The sequence below is a fragment of the Bactrocera latifrons genome, unplaced genomic scaffold, assembly GCF_001853355.1.
Source record: "Bactrocera latifrons isolate USDA-ARS-PBARC rearing strain unplaced genomic scaffold, ASM185335v1 scaffold_77, whole genome shotgun sequence".
Lineage (NCBI taxonomy): Eukaryota > Metazoa > Arthropoda > Insecta > Diptera > Tephritidae > Bactrocera > Bactrocera latifrons.
In genome coordinates this window covers 838,752-852,739 of record NW_017537456.1, presented here as the reverse complement: position 1 = coordinate 852,739, position 13,988 = coordinate 838,752, and the positions used below count along the sequence as shown (strand labels likewise).

The window sequence follows — 13,988 nt, the reverse complement described above, 5'->3', positions numbered from 1 at the left end:
GACGAAGCGCTTTGAGCATTATACAAGACTATCTGTAGGTGCAAATTCTATAAGTCACTCGTGGACGCTGACAACATCTGATGAGTCGACATTACGAGTTTTCGAGTGGAAGTTTCTGCGGAAAATGTATGGTTCTTTGCGAGTTGGTCACGGCGAATATCTCATTCGATGAAACGATGAACTGGATGAGATAGACGCCGATATTTACGTAGTTCAGCGAACTAACAGATAGCGGATGCGCTGGCTAAATACGGACGAAAGCACTCCATTCCACGCAATATGCGCTGCGGGAAGCAAAGGAAGAGGAGGAGCTCCACTCCATTGAAAAAACCAGGTGSAGAAGGATTTGGCTGCGCTTGGAATTTCCAAACGTCGCCACCTTGCTTGGCGCGCTGTTGTTAACTCGTTTATAATCGCGTAAGCGGTTTCTACCCCAGTAAAGAAGAAGAAGTAGGGGCGGCCAGTTTCTGTTCCTACAAAAGSTGTTCAGTCGGGAAGACAGTATTTATTAACTGCTCTACATCCAGTATTCTTTTACAACTTGAGTCCGTTAAAATTTTCAAATATATTGTTAGTTTTTCTGCATTAATAATTGGATAACTCAATCCGTAGACATAATTTGCCTAAATCGCTGACACAGCTTTCGAGATATGAAACCTTAGATTTGCCACGCCCATTGYATATTTTTATATAAGTAAAAATTATGTTTTATAATAGATTCATTACCTATGTGTATCGATTTCCGACATATTCAAACCCAATCCTGCTCGTTTTCGTTAAAATATTTCAATAAATTCTCAGCATCAATCGGACTTTTCTACATTTCGTATAAAGTCTATAGGCCCTTCGCTGCCCTAATGCCAACACAAACAACCGTTAGCCGAAAACAATTACACTTTTACGCAATCAACYGCCAAATGTATCCTTTTGATAACCCAAATAAATTGCATAACCATTTATCTTTGGCAAATAAAATAAATCAAAATTCATATAAAACCGCTCTTCGTGCTTGCTGGGCACGCCAGCGCACACCCACCTACACATACATACTATTTTTGTTGTTGTCCACAACGGTTGACGCTTTGACGAGCCGGGCAAATTGTGCATAGGGATTAATAAGTGTGGCATTTGTTGTTGCTGCTGCTATGGTTATGGCTTTTATTGCCACTTACTTTGTTGTAGTAGTTGTAGTTGTTATTGTTGCTGTTGCTGCCGCTTGATTGCCTAGCTGTAAAAATAAAATTATAATAGCTTTGGTTGTAATGCAATATTAGTGGCGGCGCAACGCAGCAGCGACGCCGGCAGCGCCGCAGTTGCCATAGACCCGATTGGTCGCTCGTTTGGCGGTGTAGTGAGTACGTTGTTGTACAAATACATGCACATGCGGCATTGTAGTTTGTCAATAGCGGCAGTTGACTTTCGCGSCAGCGTTAAATGACACTATTTTTATGCGGCACGCAGACGTGGTTATTATTTTGATGCTCTGCTTTAGGCAGTTTATCGCCATTGTCGTTGTTGCGCAGAGCATAACAACAACCACCAACTCAACACAAATGGCAAAAGCAATCGCAATGTCAATTGTAAGAGCAATTGCGATAACGGTAATGCATGAATGGCAGGCGATCAACTGGAATGAATCAGAAAGTAAGGCCCTTGCTATGTGTGAGTATGCATATGTATGTGTGCGTGTGTGTGTTGGTTTATGGTGCAAGTGAGGTTAATAATAAATGCGGCGAAAAACGTTTACTTGGACATAAAACATGTACGTGGTTGCCTTAAGGAGTATGTATGTATAATATATATGTATAACATGTATTACATATGTACTTGTATGTGTGTATATGCACCTATACACATATCAATAACATTGCATAAATTTTGTGCGTATTTACGCAACCTCATTTTGACCGAAAATCAATTTTCATACCCGTTTTCAGGCWGAGGTTTTTCCAAACCCGTAAAGTATGCAATGAATGAACTCATTTCCTTTTAGTGTCGATAAAAATTTGATACTTTCATTTCACTTTGTATGCATTTACCCTTTCTTTTATTATTTTGGCGGGTTGATTCATGAATGTGTTGACCGCGTCTTTGACTCGTACTTGAAAATGGCTCGCATACTTTTAGACCGGAGGCTTTTACACGAGACCGTATAGTTCAGATTAACGTGATCAGGAACTGTTCAGCTGGTGTACTGCCTCTYTTATGGCAATATTGGCTGTAAGAATGAATCAAGACTGAACTGRGCAGATTTAACCACTAAGGATCATGCCAAGTACCTGGAAGARATTCAGGATAGGAAGCTCAAGGTTGAAGAGAGGCTGTAAAAAGTTGCTTGAGTCAACATGTGGCCTATCTGTCCTTACGCATTGGTATTGCACAGCGGTAGTCATGYCAATYTTACTTTACGSCCAGCAAAATCTCRTACAGGAAACTGTTGAAGCGACTGTGGCACACAAGCGGATATTCAGAAATGGTTAATGAAGTAGACTCCTGTATCTATTTCACGGAGCTAGATCTCTGGCGACCCTTAAAGCCAGCTTTGTGGTCAGGAAAGCTGCTGAGCAAGCTAATAACGCAGAAACGACATAAATAATACCAGTAAAAGGTGCAAGGTACAGGCAATACTAAAGTAAAAAGGACTTAAAAAAAAAAAAAACAGAACAAATGATTTTTTCGGCAAAATCAATTTATTTTATTCAAAATAGTCTGCTTCTGCTTCAATACAGCTTTTGTAACGGTGCAAAAGCATGTCGAACGAGTGTTTTAGTGGGCCGGTATGAGCCTTTAGAATGGTCTCTACGTCTGCATAGCGCTTTCCTTTCATGGGCTTCCGAAAAGGAAGATGTCGCACGATGCAATATCAGKTGAATACGGGGAGTGGTTAAAGGTTAAAATGTGATTTTTTGTCAAATAATCGATCACAAGCGTAGATCGATGAGAACAATTTTTGATCGTCAGTCAATTTGTGCGGAACTAACCAGGCAATTATCGCCATAAACTTGTTTCATCAATTGAAMCGTTTCGGCAAAAATTTTACCAATTTTGAAACAAAATTTAATGTTGACTCTTTGTTCGAAGCTCATTTTCGCACCGATAACATAAACATACTGACACTTAAAACGCAGCAGCTTCACTTCCAATCTATGAAATGTCATGAAATGGGCAAATGAAAGATGGCAGACTTTAACGCCCCAGTCGACGCACAAATGGCGCCACTAGGGCGCACTACATTCAAAAAGTCCTGTTTACTTTGGAACGAACCTTGTATCCGTATACATCGTTCCTGGAAACGAAACAGCTGATGCGATTGCCATAAGTGCCATTCCTTTGAAAACAACGCCAGTTGAGTGAATATGTAATTCGCTAAAAGAGATAGTCAATGAAATCTTCGAAAAGTCTGACAGACGGATTAGGTTAAGATAGTAAGCACTTAAGTGACTCACGTTAAGTGATGCTGATTGAAGGAAAAATGAGGACTGATAATACTCTATATAATATAATATTTGATTTACTTGCAGTGCAGTGATTGTCTGCTTCCGGCTGTGATGATGTCWGAGGATAGCCTTGCATTGCATGAAGAAATAAAACATTAACTAAGCGCTTCAAGTACCGTTGCTTAAAATTCACCTCCGCCTGCTGTCAATCCTTCCTCACTCAATTCATATTGTTTATTTGTCTAATTTTCACTAAAGCTGTGATGTCATGTGCTGAACATCCAAATAAACCTAATATAATTTCAATAAGCACGCTCAGCAAGGCGATAAAAATATTTTATTGTCACAAGTGATAAACGCTGACCTACGGCTTCGACAACAACAATGTGTTCTACATAAATTCCACACTTCTTCTGCGACTCTTTGTGTGCCTTAATTGCCTTGCAATTAGACAACCTTGTCATTTACCTTGCAGAGCAGGGTCAGTCATATCACTTCGCTCAACTGAAATCGATGCGAACGTGTGCCTTGAATCTGTGACAATCGCATGAAATGTTAGGTTAAGACTTTGAACTCGATTCGAAGACTTTTGCAAAGCTCTTTGCTACGGTATCATTGTCAGGCTACATGGGCCATTACACAAATGAAACTATTTGAAACCAGTTTGATGGTCAACAAGACTAGCTGCGAACTAAGTCGGCCAGCACTTGGGCAGGAGTTGAAGTTCGTGCAGTTTATTGCAACAATTAGTCAATTCGTAATATTTAAGTGTTCGTTTATTATAAATTATCAAAGTCGGTCGGTTGTTGGCCAATGGGATAATGTTAAATATTTTTATATGAAACAATTAAAAAAAAATACTTTAAAATGTTTTTGAAATTTTATTAATATTYTCTTATATCAATTTTAATTTCAGCGTTGAAAGGAGCCATTAAACTAAATGTAAGTTTGTAAGATAGTTAAGCTTGGTTAAGATTTAACTTTTATATTACATAACTACAATATATTGAGTAGTCGAAAAAGTCTTTTSGTATTTCAAATCAAACTTCAACTTAATTTTTTATATTTATAATGAACTTTAWTTACWATTTTGGTCGACCAATTTTTGCCATTTTTCCGTAAGAGACATTATTAYATCAGTGTAMWACTTTTCTGGTTTCTCGTCGTAAAACTGCGACAAGTMATTTTCACAGGCTTCTCTTGCAGCCAACTTTACTCCGTTAAGGTAGTTCTGCATTGACCRAAAYAAAAGCTAATAAGACGGTGTAAGGTCAGGGCTAYATGGTGGTTGCATCACAATTTTACAGTCAAGTTGTAGCGTTGTTCTCATGGAAGCCGAAGCCCTTTCTGTTGATCAGATCTGGCCATTTTTTTCGATTGCTTGCTTCAATCTCATCAGATGTTGATAGTAAAATGTAGAATCAATTGCTCGACCAGGCTGGAGCAGCACATAGTGAATAATTCCTTTCCAATCCCACAAAATACTCAGCACGCTTGGACCATGATCTTTTTCGAACATTATGATCGTATTTGATCCATTTTTCGTCAACTGTAGCCATTCGCTTTGGAAATGGTTCGATTTCATTTCGTTTCAGCAAAGAATTGCAGACGTTAATTCGGTCCATTAAATTTTTCACAGACAATTCTTGTGCTGCCCAAATATCGAGTTTCTTTTTGTAGCCAGACTTTTTCAAATGGTTCAAACCCGTTTGATGCTGAATGTTAAGTTCCTTAGCAATGTCATGGCTGCCTATGTGACGATTCTGGTCAACCTTTTCCAGAATTTCATCGACTTTTTCAACGATAGGTCGACCACAGCGAGGTGCATCTTTCACATCGAAATTTCCAGAATGGAAGCAAGCGAACCATTGTTGTTCTACACGAACTGATAGAGCATCGTATCTGTAAACTCCACAAGTTTCGTTGGTGGCTTGCGTGGCATTCTTCCCTTTTTTTATACAAAATTTTCAAAATATAGCGTTATTCATTATTTTCACTCATTTTGAAAAATTTGTTCTGTAAAATTTTTTCAAATTCCCCGAATTTAATTTATTTTGGTTAAATGAAGCTTAAAATCTCACCTTTCCAACACTGTATCCTATGACACAATGTGATTGGTAGCACTGGAGATATTCGTCTGCAATGATATCTATTGACAAAATGCAAAAGAACTTCTTCAACTACTGTTAATCACAAAAAATGTGCGATAACTTCGATATAAAATATATTAGAGTGATCCTCAAAACCCACATAAATAATTTYCCTTTATCAGTCTGTCAATCTGTTGATGTTCTAATCCCCGTTAGCATGGTAAGAATTAGATTAGTTGTTATCGAGGTCATCTCAGCCGATAGTCCCAGAAAACGTGCTATTTCAACGCGGTCGGACCATAGGGAGAGGGGTGTCAGTTGTGTAGGGTTTGCAAGGCATACATATATGTGATTTGTTAGGGTCGATTCTAAATAATTAGGAGTTAAACCGGCTACAGTGTCCGGAATAAAGCTGTGCAGTGGCCACTCTCGTTTCTCGCGGCAACTCGAGCTCTTCGCCTACAATGRATGGTGGTTTGACACCAAGTACGTCATTCGCTGAGACTGAGTCGGTAAAGGTGTTAATGGCTCCACTATGAATGGTTTCGCTCCAAGAAGGTTTATTATGTTTTTTAACTGGGGCCATGCGGGCCTCAGTATGCAGGTGTTCGATGGAAGATATCAAGAGGCAAGTTCTGACAAGTCTGGAGCTTTCTTGTCTATGTTTCACTTCATCCAAGCGACCGAATTGGTGTCGCTTACTTAAGAACCGGCCGGCAGATTACCTTGTATGTTGTCAACAACCTTTCTTTGTCTTTTTTTCATGTGCTGCCGACTAGCGACTTCAAGATTTTGTTGCGGTTCTGTACTTGAGCAATAATCGCGATCGTGTGAGGAGTGAAGGAGCACAGGCTGTCGAAAGTCATACCTAAAATATTAGGGTTATTGACCAAAAAATTTAGGGATTTTTAACGCTATTGATTGCAATATTAAAATACATCACAAGTCCAACGCTACGAGGATCGTCCCCTCGCAGGAAAATTTTTGTTCGGGCATCATGTTATTTCAGATTAGGCCTTGACAGAAGTCTTAAACTTCTTMAACTTTCTTAAGCTGGAGGAGAGGTTGCACGTCTTCAGGTGCTCTACACATTTGGTCCTCTTGTGTTGATTCATCATTTGCCGAATCTCCAAATYGAGATCGCTTATTCCGCGATCACAGCGATCAGAAAGGCGTAAGCTGTCGCGCTAATTAGCTAAAACAGCTGCTGCGGCTGGGAAATTAGGGCGGAGTTTCGCGTTTCTTCCAGCCAGGATGAAGCGAACGATAGCAGCGGTAATCATCTTGCGGAGTTGAAGTTCACCAATGATTATACCTGTTGGAATGCATAGTGCAGTGAGGGTGTTCTCGGTAAGAACTGTCAACTGTCAAAAACAACAATAATATTGTCACAATTCAGAACAACTTGGAATTGCTTTATGATTTCTGTATCCAATCTCATTGGGGGTATTAAAAAAAACTTCCCAGAAAACAACCGGAAATGCGCACATGAGTTCAACTTATTTTAAGCCCCGTTTTCTAAACAAATATAAGCAATYAAATCAATAGCAATTTTCGTATGCTGGTCCAAATGGCCATGACATTGATGGCCAATCAAAGACTATTATTTCTAATATTATTTCACTGCTCAAAGAGGTTAAAGTTAGTMATTGAAGGCCGAGTTTTTGCGCGACAACAGACGTCAACTGCGTGTTTGCGGATTTCTCTTGTTTATTCTGTTATTATTATAATTTTTTTTGTGTGGAATTTTCAATTCTGCATGTTCAATACCATCAGCTGTGAATTGGCAGTTTTCATTTTTCGCAAAATATTTTCTGCATTTCACGGTTGTTGGCGGTGGCGATGGCGTTGAGAGTTCATGAACGAATGTTTGGAGTTTGCTCGCTAAGCCAATAAACACACACATACGCGCGCACCCGAACACCTGCTCAGCAATGAGTTGCACTCGACATACGTATAGCTTATAAATATACGGGGGCGGTTTGTTAAGTACTTAGACTACAAAAGTGAAATGTGTAAATTTCMAAAAATTGTGATTTATTTCACAACAGCGTATTATTTTAGCTCGACGCACTCATTCCAGTGATGCTTTAATTTCTTTAACATGCCTGAAAAATACGTTATTTTTTTTTGGGATCCTCAAAGTACGACTCTGTGGTCGATAGTAACTCGACTCAAAAATCTATCCGACGAGTAAACTTGTGGAGTTTGGAATTTTGCGGATCCGACAATTGCTAACTTCTCATTGCTAAATAACACTTTTTCCCCTATAGAGATTAATTTTTTTCTGCAAGCTGGCTTCATTCTGTTAGCTCAATAATTCGGCATTAGGGGTATCCTAACATTTTGACCTCTTTCAGGTAGTCAGTTGCTTTAAGAATTTCAGATTGATGTCCTATATATATGATATTTCTAGTACTTGATAGTCTTTGACTTCTTCGGAGTATATTCGTCGGGTGAATACATTTCACTACTTGTGTTGTTTTTTGGTCTCAGGTTTGTAACAATAGAGTTATGTTAAGGTTTTGATTTCCTTCAGTTGGTCGATGAGGAGGAGGAGGAGGAGGTGTGATCTACACCTTATGAACCTCAGATTGGTGTCTATGATCTTTTCATGTCCATGATAGTATTTGCCTTCTTCGGATGAAGTTCAGTACTATTTCTTAGTCTCATCGACGCTCAAGAAATATCAGAAAAAAATCTTTCCCCGATTGCACCGACAATTTTGTTAAATCCAATAATTTATCCTGGTTTTAATGCAAGTAGTATTTTGTGATGCTCTACAAACATCTCGCGGTGAACTTTTCCTCGGYGGTTTGCTAATACTAGATCAAGGACTATTTGTCACGTAGTACACAGAGGTAGTCGTTTCGGAAGCACTTGRGCTTGTCTCATCTATTGAGGAAAAAAATTAAGAATTACTATGTGATCACTTGGAAACTCGTTAAATCAGTTTTTGACGGTCGGCATCGGAGGAAAGTAGCGGTATAGGGCATGCAAGCGGTCTTTGAATACATTGAACGATTTTGCTCGTAAAATAAAGACTCCAATCACCGCGCATTAATGCTCTTATACCATTTTTTCCAAGTCTAAAGGCACGCCCAAAAGCACTAGTGATTAATACAAAGGTAAGGTTAGGTTAGCTTACACTGTTAAGGCAATAAGCGACCAGTTTCGGTTCTTTGCGATACCAGATGTGGTTTAGTTGCTAGGTCCAAGAGTAGTAGTCATTCTTTAGGATGACGCGCATTTAAAAAGACTCTGTGAACTCACTACCAATATATTCTCCAGTGTATCATACCGCTGGGAACCCTTGTGCTTACAGCGTAGGCTTGCCAGCCTGGGACAAGAGATGCTCCAGTGTTTCCCTAATGACCTGCTTTAGACATTTCCTGCAGTCTTCGCGTTCTGTTAACGCCATCCTGCGGGCGTGTGTCGCCACCAGACCGTGACCTCTTAGGATTCCCATCATCTTCTTACAGTCTCTTCTATCGTGTGMCAATAAGAATTTTSTGTGCGGTCAATATAAAACTACGACTTCGATTCGGCTAAAATTTCGGGCCGCCCTCGTATGCTTGCTTTATGTGGCTGGGTATGTCTCCGTGTTAGACATATTTATTACACTCTGCGGAGCGGCTTGCGCGTAAGGGTCGTGTAAGCCACTGTTTGCCATGTTAATGACGTGTGAACAATCAGGTGTAATTAGTCGTACTTTATGTAATTATTTCTACAATATTTGTTATTGTAAAGCTATTGTGTGCGCGCGTTACTATGTATGTACTTTGATACTCGCACACACAGYCACTTTACATACATATTTATTTGCAATTGTGTCGAGTGTTGTAGTTTTTTGCTTGTTTACTCTGTTAGAGGMGGAGGCGGCGGCTTCAGCGGTTTGCAGATCGTTTTTATGCGCTTGCCACAGCGCTGCGGTCGGTTGTATGACAAAGTGGCGTTAAATAAAAAAAAAAAAAACCAACGCAGACTATTGATATTGTTTCGCGGCGCACTAATTAAAAGTGGGCGTAAGCCATTTAACAGTATATATATACATATAAATATCATTATATATTATTACATGAATGTAGTTACAAAGGTCACTTGTGGCATGTCAAGTCAGTATCGACATGTGCATGCGCAAATTGACAGCTGTCATGTGGTTCGTTCATCAATGCTGTAACAATACCAAAAAAAAACTAACGGTTGTTGGTAATAATACAAAGAAAGTCGAATTAAGTATGGCGTAAGGATTAGCTCAAAGTAAACGAAAGTTTGTTTTTTTTGCAGAGAAGAAATTGKTGAACTTTTGATATTACAWCASMTTTCGACCAACTCYAGCATRTTCGGATRATTTCTATGATGCTGCAAAGCTTTATGAAGGATAGTCATAGTAAACTATCCAACACTTTTTTGTTTGAATACTTCTTCAGAAGCCTCTGAATTTTAAAATTTATTTATGTTGCTTATCAAAACGGAGGTCACTACTCCAAGGCGGGTCGCTTTTTTTCATTGGTAATGTTTTTAYGAGGCTGGTCCCAACTCAGCAAACAACCTTGCCTCACCTTCTCACCTTAGAACGCCTTCAAACGTATGTTTTTTGGGTACCCAGAGGATACTGGGTCTAAGACCGGAAGTCGTGCGTTGCTTGAGTCAAATGGGAGAGAATCGTTTCTGGTTCTCTCGAGCGTATTGTGTAAAGGACTGAAGCCCACCGTCAACAAACTGATTGGACGTTATCAATGTGGCTTYAGTTCTGGAAAATCTGCAATCAGCCAGACTTTCACCAAGCGCCAAATCTTGAAAAAGATGATCGACACACAYCACCTGTTCATCGCTGCTTTTGAAGACTCTCCGAGCCGTTCGATACCAAACGAGATTTCAGACAAGGCRACCCCCTAATCTATTGCTGAAGAAAATAATTCGTGGTGCAGAGCTTAAACGAGCAGGAACAGTCTTCTATAAGAGTGCATAGCGAAACTAACGGCGCGGTTGTTGAGTACAATGATATCAATATCACCGRTTACGCCGGTAGTTCTGTTTTCTCCAGACCGGATAAGGAAGCGAAGAAAATCATGAACTTAAGTGCCATACATTAAATTTGGTGAGATAGCAGCAATTCGATTGTTTCTGTGAGGCAGTCATATACATACAATCAAAGAGAAATCGCTATAGAACACAGACAATCATGTCCAGAATTTTGGATATATTGTCCAGATCAATGACAARACTTATTCGAGATGATCTTCACTTGGAAGTACACAGGGGTCCATTGGTCATCTGTAAACGAACTTGAATCAGAATAAACTTAATAGCTGCAGGCAGTCTTTTCAGTGGCACATGGTCGCCGGACATGAAAATACAACTTTTTAAAGATGAAAATATTTGCGCTGTTCAAGTAGGTTATAATAATCAAAACGACAAACTCTACGCAAGAACTTTTAAAGACGCAAAAGTTATTATTGCAAGAGTTCAACACGATCACCAACCAGTTGCTGTAATGGTTTGGTGGGATTCTAAAGATTTTCTTCACTCTTAACTTCTTGGACAAAAGTTTACTAGTCGGATGTTTYGGAAGATTACCATGACTTAAGCAAGAACCTCTTTGATGAAGAACATTTGATATTCCAGCAATATTCTACTCCAGCATATATAAAGCAAAACCCACCTAACAAYGACTTAAAAACCAAATTTCTGGTTTCAAAGCTTCAGATGATTGTCCGTYTGTCAGTCCAGTTTAGAATCCATCTGACTTCAGTTTGTAGTTAGAGTTGGAGAMCATGACCTGTCGAATAGCAMACACAAATTTGAAGAGTCTCACGAGATCTTTGGTTCGAGTGACGAACGAACCAGTACCTGCTGTTGTGGATCAGTGGAAGAAGAAACTCTAAAAATCGGCCGAGGAATTCCTCAATAACGAATCGATTGTGGCCATTAAAAGTATTTCGGCCTATCGCTCTTACTTTTTATGCTCCATATACCTCACGTTCCTATTTATGATCAAAGCCTGCGAAAAGTTACTGATCATTGTTGTACGTAGAGTCATATTATGATTCTTTATCAAACAACTGATTTTGAGTGAGTTGGAACGCGWATGTAAGACGAAAAATGTAGCAAGTCATAAAATTTTGTGAATGAACGAAAATCAGCGAAAGAGATCAGACGAAGACAAACGGTGCTGCAAATTCATTAAAATTTTGGTAAAAAGTTGTTGTGGTATCATTGAAAAATAAAAAAAATTGAAAAAAATAAGATAGTTATGCATTTTTAGTGCAATATTTTATTTAAAATTTTTTATTTTCAATCAGTTTTTACAAAATGCATAAAGGTGGCAACGCTATTGAAAATCTACTATACGTGACAATACTACTTGTTGTTTATTATGTGAAATTAGTGGTTGAAGATATTATTTTCCTTGCAAGTCTTAATTGCATAAAAGTGGCAACACCATATACATATGTACATGTAAATTTGAATTTGAAAATATTAAAACTTTAAAACAGCCGTTAATATATAGTAGTAAGGATGTACCACTACTTATAGTACATATGTATGTATGTATAATTTCGACATTTAATTTAATTTTTACTGTCATATGGCAACTCTGTGAAATGATTTTTTCGAGTATTTTGCCTATAATGATTTATTGTATTATAAATAGGTAAATTTGAAGTAGTTTTTTTTTTTTTAATTTTTATACCGTTTATTAATTTTCAACTAAAATCGGTGGCAACCTTGTTTGGAAATTTTTTGAAGCAAAACCAAAAAATAAAAGAGGTAATTTAAAGCAGCAAAAATTATTATMTTTTATACACATATGTGTATGAATGTGTTAATATAACTGAAAATATGCCAAGCTTGTTTAAAACAGCTTTGAACTAAAGCCGAAAAAGGAACGAAAAATATATATTTGCGGAAACTGAAATTGCATTTTTATGTTCCTAAACGAATAGCTTCATATATGTAACTGTCAACATTTAAAAAATAAACCCATAAACCAATTTTTTCCAGTTTTGACCCACTGTGCATGGCCCCGGCTCATCAAGTTGCTGCGTGGAAGCTCCCGCAAGTCGTTGACACAATAATCGCTCAATGAGCTGTTTGCCAAACCAATTGCGCATGCGCACACGTACGCATTGAAAACGTGTTCAACGCGCATGTTATTGCTGGTGTTGTTGTCGTTAAGCCAAYTGCCAAGCGCTAACAAACCRGTTCACTTAACACGCTTAAAAATAAATTTTGGCAATTTTTTGGTGGGCCGATTTCGTTGTTGTGTTTTACATTTTTACACGCCTTTATGGCATCTGCGGCTACGCAAAACGGCGAGTATTTACCGTTAGCGCGGGCAACGAGTGGCAGCGGCCAATGTGGTAAAGKCGCGCTAATTATTTAATAAGTTGTAAGAGCGGCAATGTACCGTTACTCATGTGGATGGCATGAAAACAACAACAAAACCAACAAGTAGTGAAGCTCTGGAATGACAATTACTGGGGGAAAGGGGGAAAAATAAATTAAATAAAGAAGAAATGTATATCAAAGCGAGCGCGCGCACGCACACACACCTAGACATGCAGACACAAAATCAGCTGTTAAAGTTAACAATGGAAATAAAAACATAATAAAAGAGGCGTTGAGGAAGCCATTTAGTGGCGTAACAGCAACAACAACAACAATACGCGCGTGTATGAATTGCATTGCTATTAGCTGGTTTTTCTGCTGCAGCGCCTGTAAAAGCCTGCATGTGTATGTACATATGTGTGTGTGCGCGTGTAAGTGGCGGCGGCGTCGGCGTCGGCATTTATACGCTGTCGGCGCTGTGTAAAGTGGCTGCCACGCCACAATAACTACAATGCACACAATGTGGTAACAAATAGTAACAACAACAACAACAACAAAAACACCAGCAACAACAATAAACACTTTGTGTTTGCGATAGTGCGAGTATTTTGTATTTCATATGAAAAGCGAAATGCCCACGGCAGCAGCAAACAGCACAAAAAACACTCAGTACACAAACAAAAACAAGAAAAAGYGAAAATAAAACGAAATTGCAAGCAACAACAACGAGCGACAGCATCAAAAATCGCGCAAAATTGGCGAGTGGCGTGCAACGGTCGAGCCGGCACAACWATGTACTATAGATATGCATAAAATGCGCCAAAAATGCAATAACAACAAGCGTAACAACAACAACAACAACAATCGAAATACAATGCGGCAAGCCGACCGACAATTGAACGCACGGCGCGACGAAGGACTGTTGCCACAGCGATGGCGTGCAAATGTGCAGCTTCAAAGGATGGATGGCTGACTATGTGCGTGTGCTGCGCGGCTGCGGCTCGCCGCCGGCTGTGTAACTTGGTCGGTCGCAATTCGTCGGTTGAATTGGTCGGGTGCAAATGTTATTTTGTAGCGCTTCACGGCCCCAAGCTGTGACGTTACCAGCTATGCTTTTGTTGTTGCT

At 39.2% G+C, this 13,988-nt stretch overlaps 1 protein-coding gene across 4 annotated transcripts in view; it reads left to right on the top strand.

Annotated features, from left to right (window-relative positions):
• The window catches only part of LOC108976528 (putative fatty acyl-CoA reductase CG5065), a 126,013-nt gene that overhangs the window by 66,955 nt on the left and 45,070 nt on the right, over window positions 1-13,988 (top strand). For 3 of the 4 annotated variants that reach the window (XM_018945705.1, XM_018945703.1, XM_018945704.1), the window contains one exon: window positions 4,354-4,379. The exons of the other annotated variant lie outside the window; for it this stretch is intronic. The gene's annotated coding sequence lies outside the window, so the exon portion shown is untranslated. The remainder of the gene's footprint in view (window positions 1-4,353; window positions 4,380-13,988) is intronic. 4 annotated transcript variants of the gene reach the window in all.